This window comes from Hypomesus nipponensis, chromosome 6, assembly GCF_054491055.1.
Source record: "Hypomesus nipponensis isolate SF chromosome 6, ASM5449105v1, whole genome shotgun sequence".
NCBI lineage: Eukaryota > Metazoa > Chordata > Actinopteri > Osmeriformes > Osmeridae > Hypomesus > Hypomesus nipponensis.
In genome coordinates this window covers 11,482,623-11,496,017 of record NC_140366.1, presented here as the reverse complement: position 1 = coordinate 11,496,017, position 13,395 = coordinate 11,482,623, and the positions used below count along the sequence as shown (strand labels likewise).

Here is a 13,395-nt window from a genome sequence, read left to right as displayed (position 1 = left end):
TAAAAGTCAATGTCATATGACATTCTCAGGCATTTTGATCCAGCTGTGAGGACATTACTGGTACTGTGACACGTCTTTTTAATGGTTTTCTATTCGTTTGTCCTGTTCTCATGTTTTATTGAACTAGTCATATGAAATATGTCACATGCATCGGCAAGGATGTTGGAATCATCAGCATTACTTTGATGGCACATTCCAGACCCAGATCATCTCCAATCAGTTCTTCGTTTCTTGTGGCTGACTTAATGTGTTCTACGTGGCGCACTTTGGTACCTTACCAGGAGATTCAAAATATAATGTTTAATATTAGTCTATTACCATTCGTAATAAATACAGTTACTTTGGTTAGTTCCTTCTGCTCTGTGATACTTTTTTATAGTCCGTTCACACTTACAGGAAGTACAGAGTAGGAGCTGTGTTAGTTTGTCCCGCAAGCTTTTTCTGGGGTTAAGGTTAGGGCTATGCTTGCGCATGGGCAACAAGCCTGGATAAAATGTTAGGACATTACCTTAGGGGGAGCTCTCAACATATGCGGCCAGGATAATGCCAGGAACATTATCCACACTGGGTATCTTACGGGAGAGCACACATTACCACACCTTTTAGCCGAAACTCAGATTACAAGTTCAAGGTGCTTGTGAGCATTTGGAGAAAAGAGACAGGAACAGAGTATCCTGGGTGTTGTGTGTGTAAATATAGCTTTCAAGTGTACAAATTCGACCGGTCCATTAGACTTAATAACTGTTCCCAGTGTCCCAGAGACAGGACTTAATAAATAAACTGGTTGAAATCTTTGGTGACTCAGTCAAAATAGTTCCTCCTTCTATTAATAGCAGTAGGCTGCTACAAACTAAAGGTGTTCTAAATGCAAAACCCTTCTAAAATCTTCTAAATATATAAGTTAAATCATTAATTACATTTCCTTGAAAAGTGCAGCACCACACCTGTTATTATCTCTCTCTCTCTCTCTCTCTCTCTCTCTCTCTCTCTCTCTCTCTCTCTCTCTCTCTCTCTCTCTCTCTCTCTCTCATCTCAGGTATCAGTAGTATTGTGTGTTGAACAAACAACTTCAACCCCAGGCTCCATTGTGTGCGTTCTAAGCGTTCTTGCTGGTTCAGGTTACAGAGAATGCTGTGCATTGTTCCAGGTGCAGTGGTTGGACCAGTTGGGTTTAAAATAATACCGGTGGCCTGTGTTTCTCCATATCCATCATGCTACCTAGTCAGGTGAGTGAGAGAGGATGTAATACCTGTCTTGTACAGGTGGGTAGTCCAGGGGAGGTTGTAGTGCACGTGTGTAAGACAGGTATGATAGTACCTGCAATATACGTGAGGTAGTACCTGTGTAGTATGGGTGAGTGCAGTGCGGGTGGGGTAATACCTGTGTTGTACAGCTGTGTAATACAGGTGAAGTTCTACCTGTGTAGTACAGTCAAAAGTAGTAGTTGATAATGGTTGGAGATTAGTTAGGGATAGTTAGAACACACTAGAATGATGTGACTGTCAGTTTAGTTCAGTCCGGGGTGTGTAAGTATTGACAACCAGCTGATTTGACAGAGAGTTTAATAAACACCTCAACTTAAAAAATGACAATTTCAGACACAGCAAAGCATAGCAACGTCTTCTTAGACATTAAGTCAGAAAAGGAAAACAAAGATAACATATACCAATAGCTGTCTGTTATTAAATCAGGCGCATACTACTAATTTATCCTAGACCGGCGACTGTCAGAACACAATATTGTTACAGTAGGAACACTTACATTTGGATTAATAAGTAGACAAAATCCATGAACAGATCAGAATCAGAATGGGATTTATTCGCCATGAAAGTTTGTGCAGACAAGGAATTTGCTTTGGCAGGAAGGTGCATACAATAAACATATAGGAACCTAAAATGTAAATATGTGGACTATTTATACTAAGGGTACATAAACTAGCAGTACTAAGTGGAATTAGAATTAAATAAAATGTACAATAAAAAAAAGTTGCTGTAATGTACAATATAAAAACAAAAAATACAAATATTACAAAAAATACAAATAGATAATAAGGCAATAGCTGATCTACTTATCAAGATTTACATAACCACATAACAAATCCTTGATTGGTAGGATGTGGTCTCTGTGACCTGTAGCTGTGCTGTCCAGTTTGGACATATACAGGTCACCACTAGAGGATTTAACATCCCAGGAGTCACTGCAGGAATGACCATTATAACCTTCCCTTCCTCCTTCTCCCTCTTTGTCTCTCTCTCCCTCTTTCTCCGTTTCTTGCTCTCTTTCTCATCCTCTCTTGCACTTACTCTCTCCCTTTCTTTACCTTTTTTTCTCTTCCCCTATTTGTCTGTCTTTCTCACCCCCCCTCCCCCAGTCCCTAATCCCATGTCTTTAAAACCAGCTCCCTTATTGGCTAGCATCAGGTCTATTTTCAGTTCCTGGTCCGTGCCTAACCACATCAACCAGTCCCGACCCAACAATAACCCCAGTACCCAGCCCCAGCCCAGCATCCAGGCAGTACCGTGCTAGCTGATGCATTGCGTTTGATGTGAACGGCCAGCCAGATGGTGGATTGTGATAATTCTTGGTCTTAATCCGGCGGGAGAAGCCTGTGTTCACTGAGCGTCCAGAAAGGAAGGAGCAGAGTCTCTGGGACTGACCTGCCACCGAGGAGCCTGACCACCGTCACTGGAGCACGGGAAGAGACCTGTCTGACTGCCTTTGCTCTTTGGTGGCTTGAGCAGAGACCAGTGTAGGTGTATGACTTATTTGGCTTCCTGATGGTGTAGGTGTCCTATGATGAAACGGGTTAACCTGTTATAGCCTGTCAGAGTGAGTGTCATGGTGTGATAGATAAAGATGCCTCTCTAACTCCTCTTTGTTCTTCTTCTCATGCACTTCATGGACTGTCCTAATGGAACCTACCTGTCTTCTACACCTGTCTCCTTCACCTGGACTTGGACATGCCCTGCTGGTGAGTTTACTGTAGGAGGAGGTCATACCCCTCTCATATTATTATAGTATCACTCTCTCCTCAAACACAACACTGTGCAGGCTGCAGGGTTGAGTCTGAGGATTGTCCAGAGCAGTGAGTGTATGAATAATTAGTGGCTTGTGCAGCGTTGCGGTGACATGATGCTGTATTCATCTAGTGATGATCCCCTCTGGGTGCCTGTACAGGTCAGGTTCATAATCTCTGCTCTTTAGAATAATGTCTTTACCATGTGTTACCATGTTTTACAAACACACACACACACGTTACCATACGTGTGTTTTGGTATGTCTGTGATAGTTGGTTGTATCTGCGAGCTGTGTGTTTGCCAACTGTGTATGTGTTTAGTGAACTTATGTGTGTACGTGAACTCGGTATTGGCAAGTTGTGTGTGTGTGTGTGTGTGTCTGCATGCTGTGCTGTGCTGTGTGTGTGCTGTGTGTGTGCTTGTGTGTGAGAAAGAGGTGGGTGTGATGTATGAGATATAAGGCTGTTGTGTTGACATAATGATCCACAATCACATGATGCTATAATACCTTAATGCTCTCCAACATGCTCCTGTTTACAACCATGCAATGAGTTCAATTACCATTTACACCGTGGGTTTGTCTGTGTGTCAAGGAAGTACAAATTCTGTGTCTGTGCATTATAATACTCTTATCATATTCATTTAGTATGCTTGTGTTGGGTGTTTGTGTGTGTGTGTGTGCATCTTGTGCATGCGTGTGTGCATATGTGTGATGCTTGATCCCATAACCAGTATAACTGTGGTCAATTTGTGTTTCACTTTTTGCACTGACATGCATAGTTTTACAATTACTACGTCCTCAAGATAATTACTAAAGCCTTTATTAAGTCGTCAGTGCTCCTAAAGTCATGATTAAACCCATACCCTACTTACTGAGTGGAACGTGACAACACAGTGCCATCAACTATTCTGTGATCATTCATCCAGATCAGTGAGGTCAGTGCAGTCTCGGGCCTGGGGTCTGATTGCTGAATCCTTTAACGGTACCAGACCCAAATAATAACTTATAGACCAAACATTGTTATTGTAAGCCCTTTGGAATATTCCTTGCCTTCAAATGTTGTGGTGTAAACAGAGTAGTAAAACAAGCAAGACATTTTAAAATCATGTCCGTAATTTTGTACCTAAGGCTATGAATAAGCTTCCCTCTAGTGACCCACATGTTGCAATTACTCAACACTGCCAGCAGTAGGCGCTAATTCAACACATTTTCCAGTGATCCCCATTGATGTGTAGATGCAAACCACCAATAAGAAAGACACGTTCAGTAACCAGTCATATTGCTATTTATTCGACGTCGGAAACGCCGCAGCCAATGAAAATGGAGAATATAGTTTTTTTTCCTAAACTGGGCGGGCCAATGTGTGATGGACAGAGTTGGCTTCGTTCCCAGCTAGACCCAGGTCTGGGAATTTCAATTTGAGACCTGGGACATTCAGGTTGTGAGGGACGCATTTTTGGCTGACCACGTCCAGAAAGTTCGATTTTATCTTCAACGGAACTACCGCTGGTAAGATAATTTCGCTGGAGACAAAACACCGTTAATTACACTCGTAACTGGGTTATCTTGTAAACAAATCAGTGCATTTAAAGGTAAAAAAGCAAAAATCTCTTAAATGTGGTTCGGTGTAAATGCCAACGTTAGCTGTTCTCTGGTGATCCGCTATCTACTCTTTAGCATGGCACAACCTGTTTATAGCCACTATAGATTTCCCTTCTTTTTAGCACTGGGCTAGCTGTTCGATGGCATCATGATTTATAAGCAACGCATGGAATGTATTACATGCTTGCGTAAAGTTATTGAAGTCATGGAGTTACTGGTTTAGATGACTGCAAACAGGATGTCGCTCCTAGCACGAGCGTCCAGTAGTGTTCCTCTCAGCGCGGCACATCTGCAACATCTGCTAACGCCTTTAGCGTCAATGATGCGCATTTATGGCGCTTTTTAACGTTATCCAATGTTACCTTATTCATTTTATTGTTAAAATACAGAATTCAGTCAAATATGTTATTCAGTAGTATCCAGACGTTTTAAAGTTGTTTTCCAATGACCTCATGAGGTGCTTTACTAAGGTCTGGTTTACAAATAGCACGTGTCGTTAGTTAGTCAGCAATAGGCAAATTGCTAGTGTAAATGTGTCTACAGTCAACACTAAAACAAAGTAGCACTCTAGCTTTTCATCACACCGTTATGCAAATGATTTGTATATAGTGTCCAATTCTATGAGGTAATTCCGTAGGCTTACTGCTCTTTTGTTGAACAGCGATCAGAGTGGTCTCGACTCCCTGGCGCCATCTTAAGATCCCGTGTGACGCGTACTGGGATGCTGACCACTTGTAACAACATTATGGGCATGTCAAGTCAGAATTGAGATAGCCTATTTGGTTAATTAACCCGCAGAATTTTTTAATGATTCCAAATATTTAGCCACCTGTTCATTGCGTTTGTTTGTTTGTGTGTGTTGGTGTGCATTTTTGGACTTCAAACCAAATCCATAGGATTGTCCAATGTACTGACAGATGGTTGAGTCGTAGCGGGACCCGCAAGAGACCAGCCTGGCAGTAAACCCATATAGCATAACCAAAGAGGCTGCACCCCCCTCCCCTCCCCCAAACCTAACCCATAATCCCCGTGTTTTTGTCATGCTATGTAGTCAAGAGTGGTGTGTGGTCTGGAGGGGAGAGGAGATCCATGCGTTTATATCACAGCTCTGCTCTCCCACTAAATTAAACTCAACTTTCTTAAATTAACCAGACCAGAGAGATGGTCAAAGGACCTTACTTGAGAAGTGAGGTTGGGCCAGATGGCTGGGTTGGTAGAGCCTGCTACATCATCAACATCTCCAGTGGGAAAACTAACTGTTGCAGATGTAGTTTCATGGTTTCTGTCATGGTCTGGGTTATTATTATGTGAAGCTGGCATGGATGAGTCATATTGAGACAATGGCTATCCCGTCCAGACTTAGGTCTAATCCTCTTTGAGGCATGGCTGTGATGTCATCATGCTGAGACACAGGAGTGCAGGGGAGTGCTGCTGGCTCCGAATGGAGCATCACACGGCTGGATCACCTAAAGCTAGATAAGGTCACATTCCTGGCCTCCTGGCAGCAGAACAGGTGGTGGTGATGAGAGTGGTCTGTGATTACAGTTAATTAGATCATGGATTAGACGGTGCCACTGCAGAGTTCAGAGGAATCATTCAGTCTTTGGCTGCGAGGGCAGGTGTGCAGAGCGACTGGTGAGTTACACACCTGGGCTTCAGGCTGTAGTTCTGAACGGGGTTCAACCTGTGTCAGACCCAGTCTTACTAAGCTGACATGGCACAGGTCCTGTATCCTTCCCTGGGGGGAGAGAGGGTTTACCGGAACAGAAGTCCCTTTGTTGTTGTCTGTGTCGTAGTGACTAATGAGGGTTAGCTTGATTGTTTGGTGCGGAGCTGTCCTAATTACAGCAGGCAGCATGGTGGGCCGGACTGGCCGGGGACAGGGCTGTATTGTGTGATTCTGCGAGGCGCTGGCCTCTGATAGGTGGTCAGTGGAGTTGGGTGCGAGGGTCAGAGGGTTATCTTTGAGGTGACGAACAGGACAGGTCCAGCTCTGGTTCTGTCAGGGGGACATGCTGTCTCATGGCCCCGTGGTCCCTTTCCCAATGACATCCGTCTTAGATCTGTCCAAACATTGGACATAGATCCTCCTTCAACACTGCTGTCATTCTGTAACCAAATCATTTGATTGTACAGAAATCACCACAAAGCCTCTAACAATCCTGCATGAACTGGATCTGTTGGAGGCAGAACGGTTGCTCTTATCTCCCCAGTTTTAAAGCAGATAGCAGCCAATGAGGTTGGGGCACGTGTCCCTGTGTGCTTGTCCTTCTCTTTCTTTCTTTCTTTCTTTCTTTCTATCTTAGAGAGATAAATATATACAGTGGATGAGACAGGAAAATAATTTAGTAGGAGGAGAAGAGCGAAAGTTGGCAGGGAGAAAAATAAGAGTGACTTCCTCTTATCAAACTGTAGCTACCTTTGTATGGGTGTTGTTGTTTGTAACCCTGCCAGCAAGTGTCTCCTGCTGCTACCGTAGGCCAAAGGGGACTTCATTAACACTACTACATTGTTCCATGCAAATAGAAACCTTTACACCTGTAGTTCCTGTTAGTGTGGCAGTGAGCACTAGACAAAAACCTACTATGTGGCCATGATGCAATTTGTCTTTGGTAAATGCGGTTTTGGATAGATAAGTCATTTTGATTGACTTGTGACGCATCCTACATTTCCATGGCAGTGTTCTCCAGGGTCCAGAAGGTGGGACTAGCTGAGGGTAGGTGCTCTGGCCAGGCTGTCAGCTGGACCCTGATGGGCCAAGTCTAAATTACATCTAAGGAGGCAGACATACCAACACTCAGCCCACCTGTCGCTCCAGGTAACAACGTCAGCCTGCGATTGGACAAGGGGATGAGAGCATTTAGTCTGCCATTGGCTCCCACCGTGAACTTCCTGTCAGAGCGGGCGGGGCCAGCCACCATGTCGCTGTGTCTCCTCATGGATCCTGATCTGCTGAGCTGTGTGTGTGTGTGTGTGTCATTGCCCAACCATTCGGAAGGGCTATGGGAACATCCAGTTTGGAGGGCTGCTCTTCCTGCCTGGCCTTTGCTGGTCACACTAACTGTCACATCATTTTAGGTTGGCCAGGACTCTCACACACACACACACACACACACACACACACACACACTACACACACAAACATACACACGCACCACACACACACACGCCACACACATGCAAAGATAACACAGAACAACACATAGATCCTCAGCACAGAGAAAACAAACCAGGCTTGAATGTCACCACTTTTTGTGTGCATCTGTCCTGGCTGCTTATCTGATAATCTCTCTTCCCCTCTTTCTCTGTCTTTCTCTTTTTGAGATGTTCACCCCTTCTCTTGTTAGTTAGTCTCCTTCCATACAGAACTGGTCTGTCATCTAAACGTGTTCTCTACAAGCTGCTTTCATTGTTCATTTGCAGCACTGACAAAAGCCACAGTAAAACATGACTATTGATTACACACACGCACGCACACACACACACACACACACACACACACACACACACACACACACACACACACACACACACACACACACACACTCACACACACACACACTGTCAGGGACTTGCTTCTGGTGGAGGAGGGGGTTGGTTGGCAGGGATCTCACAGTGAGAGTAGAAGACAGATAACAGCAGAAAGGGAATGTGGCACTAATTTGGGAGCCTGATTTGGCTGGGCATCCGACCCAGTGAAAAACAGATTATTTTATTTACCAGGTCATGTGCCAGGCAGGGTAGCAGGAACAGCACAGGCAGACTGGACCAGGCAAGATAGACTGGACCAGGTAGGACAGACTGGACCAGGTAGGATAGACTGGACGAAGTAGGATAGACTGGACCAGATAGGACAGACTGGACCAGGTGGACAGACTGGACCAGGTAGGATAGACTGGACGAAGTAGGATAGACTGGACCAGATAGGACAGACTGGACCAGGTAGGATAGACTGGACCAGATAGGACAGACTGGACCAGGTGGACAGACTGGACCAGGTAGGATAGACTGGACCAGATAGGACAGACTGGACCAGGTGGACAGACTGGACCAGGTAGGATAGACTGGACCAGATAGGACAGACTGGACCAGGTGGACAGACTGGACCAGGTAGGATAGACTAGACCAGGCAGGACAGTATGCAGGACCGTTAGAAAATCAGGTGACCCTGTCTGCAGAGATGGGTTTCTCTATTGGAAGGTCATACTATTCTGTGTGTGTGGGTGTGGGGGGGATAATTCCCTTCAACTCAAGCTGTGTCAACAAGATGGTTTCTTCATTCTCTGATTGGTTAGTGGAGTAGCAACAGTGGGACTAACCCTCTCCTGTCCTCCTCTCCCTCCTCTCCGCTCCCCCCTCTCCTGTCCTCTCCCCCCTCTCCTCTCCTGTCCTCCTCCTGTTCTCTCTCCTCTCCTGTCCTCCTCCTGTCCTCTCCCCCTCTCCTCTCCTGTCCTCCTCCTGTTCTCTCTCCTCTCCTGTCCTCCTCCTGTCCTCTTCCCCCTCTCCTCTCCTGTCCTCCTCCTGTTCTCTCTCCTCTCCCATCCTCCTCCTGTCCTCTTCCCCCTCTCCTCTCCTGTCCTCCTCCTGTTCTCTCTCCTCTCCCTGCTCTCCTGTCCTCTTCCCCCTCTCCTCTCCTGTCCTCCTCCTGTTCTCTCTCCTCTCCCATCCTCCTCCTGTCCTCTTCCCCCTCTCCTCTCCTGTCCTCCTCCTGTTCTCTCTCCTCTCCCATCCTCCTCCTGTCCTCTTCCCCCTCTCCTCTCCTGTCCTCCTCCTGTTCTCTCTCCTCTCCCATCCTCCTCCTGTCCTCTTCCCCCTCTCCTCTCCTGTCCTCCTCCTGTTCTCTCTCCTCTCCCTGCTCTCCTGTCCTCTTCCCCCTCTCCTCTCCTGTCCTCCTCCTGTTCTCTCTCCTCTCCTGTCCTCCTCCTGTCCTCTTCCCCCTCTCCTCTCCTGTCCTCCTCCTGTCCTCTTCCCCCTCTCCTCTCCTGTCCTCCTCCTGTCCTCTTCCCCCTCTCCTCTCCTGTCCTCCTCCTGTTCTCTCTCCTCTCCCTGCTCTCCTGTCCTCTCTCCTCTCCCATCCTCCTCCTGTCCTCTTCCCCCTCTCCTCTCCTCTCCTCTCCTGTCCTCCTCCTGTTCTCTTCCCCCTCTCCTCTCCTGTCCTCCTCCTGTTCTCTTCCCCCTCTCCTCTCCTGTCCTCCTCCTGTCCTCTTCCCCCTCTCCTCTCCTGTCCTCCTCCTGTCCTCTTCCCCCTCTCCTCTCCCTCCTCTCCTGTCCTCCTCCTGTTCTCTCTCCTCTCCTCTCCTCTCCTGTCCTCCTCCTGTTCTCTCTCCTCTCCTCTCCTCTCCTGTCCTCCTCCTGTTCTCTCTCCTCTCCCTGCTCTCCTGTCCTCCTCCTCTCCTGTCCTCCTCCTCTCCTGTCCTCCTCTCATGGATAAGGGATGTTTGGTGTGAGCAACAAGCCCTTGTTTTGAAGTGATTTAGACAAAGAGGCTCAGTGTTACTACTAGAGGGAGCGACAGAGAGGGAGGGAGAGGATGGATGACAGGGATTAGGGAGAGAGGAGAGGAGATAGAGGAGGAAATGAGGGGCCTGAAAGGGAAGGATGAAGCGTGTCACTGTGTGGCAGGACTTCCTGTTTCCCCAGGGGTCTGGGGGGGCAGTGAGTGGCTGATACCAGGATAACTGATCTCTAATTGGTTGGGACACACACACATGTCCACTGTCATTGTACTGGCTGATAATAATATCTATTATAATCAATAATATATGTCCCTTCTATGCCCCTAATGTGCACACACACACGGACACACACAAATATACTCTTCAGTAATAAAGGCTGTTTTATAGTAGTTTCCGCTACTGGATTGTTCTGCTACCTCCATCTCTCTCTTTCTCATGTTCTATCAATCTTCCTCCCACCCTCCGTCTCTTCATTCTTCACGCTGTCCTTCATTCTTCATTCTTTCTTCCTTCTTCTCTTTCTATCTATCTCTGCTGTGTAGCTGTGTGGACTGGGGTATGAAAGGGCGGGTCTCTCTGTCTAAAGACAACTGGGAGGACAGGACAGGTATCAAAAGCTCTTTGAATTTCTCCATCTTTTGTCTGATCAAACATGAAGCCAAACAGCCGCTTTAGTGAAGGTTCATGCGGTGTTCTTTTTGTTTTGTTGTTAGGTTTGTTTGTTTTGGACGGAGGCTGTTTGAACTGTATAGGGATGTGAGTCTTGTAGCTCCTGTTACCAAGGGAACAGCTTTGCATCTGTGTAGCGAGAGGCCATTAGAAATCGACCCACAACCCCCCCCCCCCCCCCCCCCCCGCTCTCCCTCCCCACCGCCCCGTCCTCCATAGCTCTCTCTATCCCTCAATGCTCCCCTTCCTGCCTGGGTGTGGTTAGTAGTTGACTAGGGCTAGTTGGTTCACCTGGAGTTCTGGTCAAGCAGGCCTCTCTCTCTGTGTTTTTCTCCACATCTCTGTCTGTCTCCATCCCTCCCCTCCTTGTCCCCAGAGAGCTGAGGCATTTTGAGGTCCAGCCCAGAGTTGGACCAGAACCAGAGCCCCCATTGGGCTTAAGGTGGGGTTGGAGCCAGGCGATACCGGTCAGGGTTCAAACTAGAACCCAGCTGTGATGTTCTCCCAGGGGGGGTTCTAACTCAGCGGAGAGAGAACAGGGAACCGCCCGTCAACTGAAGCACCAAGCATGACATCATCTTCACTCAGACCCTCCCTTTAACCCCCCCACCCCCCATACACACACACACACACACACACACACACACAGACAGACACAGGCTGACCTGATCCCACCACACATCTCTCCCATGGCCAGCACAGACAGTTCTTGGTGTCATGGTGTCCTACGGTGGGTGTCTGGTGGGGGTGCAGGGTCCGGAGATCCTGACTGCTGACTGCAGGTCAGAGGTCATCACACGGGGTGGAGCCTGTTGCCACAGCAATGAATGGGGCCTATGAGAGTCATTTCGGAGACCAACAGAATGTGAGCATGTTAACATGGTAACAGCACCCTCTACATGACCTCAGCAAGCTGCCATGCAGGGTTAGCTAGGGGGAGGGGAGGCCAGTGTGGGGATAGTTTAGGAAAGTTGGGATTTAAGTAAAGGGTTTTAAGGACCAGTATTCTAAACGTTTGGGGTTATGGTCATGGTTGGTTTTGTAAGAGTTCTGGGGAGGATGTACTGTTGACTGACAGTAGGCCATTAGAAAAAGCATCACTTTGTGTAACAGACCAGTAAACAGTGACCACTTAACCTCCTGCTTTACTTATGCTCCTGCACAGTATATCAACACTACCAGGCATCGCACTGTCAGCGAGTGATCCTGTAAACCCACCATGTAGGTTTAGTAGTATAAACTAGGTTGTACCAACAGCAACAGCAGTAAGGCTGGCCTGCTCCTCCTCCTCTTCCTCTAGATCCCATCGCCCAGGTAACCACATGCTCCACCAGGGACTTGAGGTTGCTTAGCAACGCCCTCTAAAACCCGGACAGCAGTGGTCTGTAAGGGGGCGGGGGTCTTGCTCTCTGACTAGACCAGGAGGATTGGCCCAGGTCATGAATGAATGAGCGTCCTGTGCTTTGAAGCCACCACCAGCCTCATCTGGAGTGTGGCTGTACCATGTCTAGGCACATTCACAAGCTGTAGGGATCGGCTGCTCCTCCTCTCCTCTTCCTCTCCTCTCTTTCCTCTCTCCCTCTCCCGTTCTCTTTCATCATACCTCTATGCCCCTTTTTCCGTAGCCCTCATTCACTCCCCTGATTCTCACGTTTTTCTTCTTCTTCTCCTTCTTCTCCTCCCCCCCCTCTCTCTCTCTCTCTCTCTCTCTCTCTCTCTCTCTCTCTCTCTCTCACTGTCTCTATTGAACTATTTTTTCATCCCTCTCTTTCTCACAATCCCCTCTCCCATCTCCACCAGTCTCTCCTCCCTTCCCCTCGCTCTCTCTTGGCCCTGGCCTCATTCTGCAGGGCTGTAGAGAGACAGAGTGGTAATGACAGTGTGTAAAACAGCAGGAGGCTGAGCGAGTGCAGGAGAGAGAGGAGGGGGGGAGAGGGAGAGCAGGAAGGAGAGGTGAAGAGGGAAGGTTGTGGAGGACAAGACCGAGCGGCAGGGGGAGAGAGATCACGGTAAGGTATGTCTCCGACACAGACATAGAATAGCAGCAAGAAGGGCTAGGGCTGCAGGATCACTGAGCTAGTCGGACCAGAGCCCTTCACACAGACAGGCCCCAGCTGCTTGTCTGTCTAGCTGCCTGTCTGTCTGCTTGTCCGCCTGTCTAGCTGCCTGCCTGTCTAGCTGCCTGCCTGTCTAGCTGTTCTTCTGTGTAGTTGCCTGTCTGTTTTTAAGATTGGCTCATGGGTTTTATGTCAAATGTGATTATGTTATATATTACAGAATGTGTTGTCAGCTGATTTCAATAGGTGTTGAATAAGGTGCCTGTCTTCTTCTCTTGTTTGAGAGATGGAGAGAGAGATAGGGGAGAGACTGTAGACCTGGCTGTAGCGTTCTCTAAAGCAACAGGGGCCACAGATTTATATATGATTTGATAAAGTTCAGTAATGTTTGGATCCATATTGTCCAACAGTGGTCTGTAGACTGGGAGCTGGTGAGGGGAGCTGGTGCTCAGTGGAACTCCACCAGCAGTGTGACGAGGGTGTGCTCGCTGCCTCTTTATGGCGTGTCATTGTCAGGTTATGGCTGTTTTATGTGGCCTGTTTCAGGTGACAGCTCACTCACTGCATGCCTTTCATCTGTAAGTGTGTGTGTG

General features: G+C 47.5%; 1 protein-coding gene and 1 long non-coding RNA gene across 11 annotated transcripts in view; both read left to right on the top strand.

Annotated features, from left to right (window-relative positions):
* The first annotated feature begins 39 nt into the window (after positions 1–39).
* Positions 40–2,959, top strand: LOC146287070 (uncharacterized). Its single transcript, XR_014758507.1, has 3 exons — positions 40–60; positions 1,148–1,226; positions 2,372–2,959. It is a non-coding gene; the product is annotated as an uncharacterized LOC146287070 (long non-coding RNA).
* Positions 2,960–4,367: 1,408 nt separating this feature from the next.
* Positions 4,368–13,395, top strand: part of epb41l2 (erythrocyte membrane protein band 4.1-like 2) — a 41,409-nt gene continuing 32,381 nt past the window's right edge. For 7 of the 10 annotated variants that reach the window (XM_084699471.1, XM_084699470.1, XM_084699468.1 and 4 more), the window contains exon 1: positions 4,368–4,527. The gene's annotated coding sequence lies outside the window, so the exon portion shown is untranslated. Of the gene's footprint in view, positions 4,528–7,300; positions 7,439–12,599; positions 12,760–13,395 lie in introns of those variants that run through there. The other 3 variants (XM_084699464.1, XM_084699465.1, XM_084699463.1) reach the window with 3 other exon arrangements.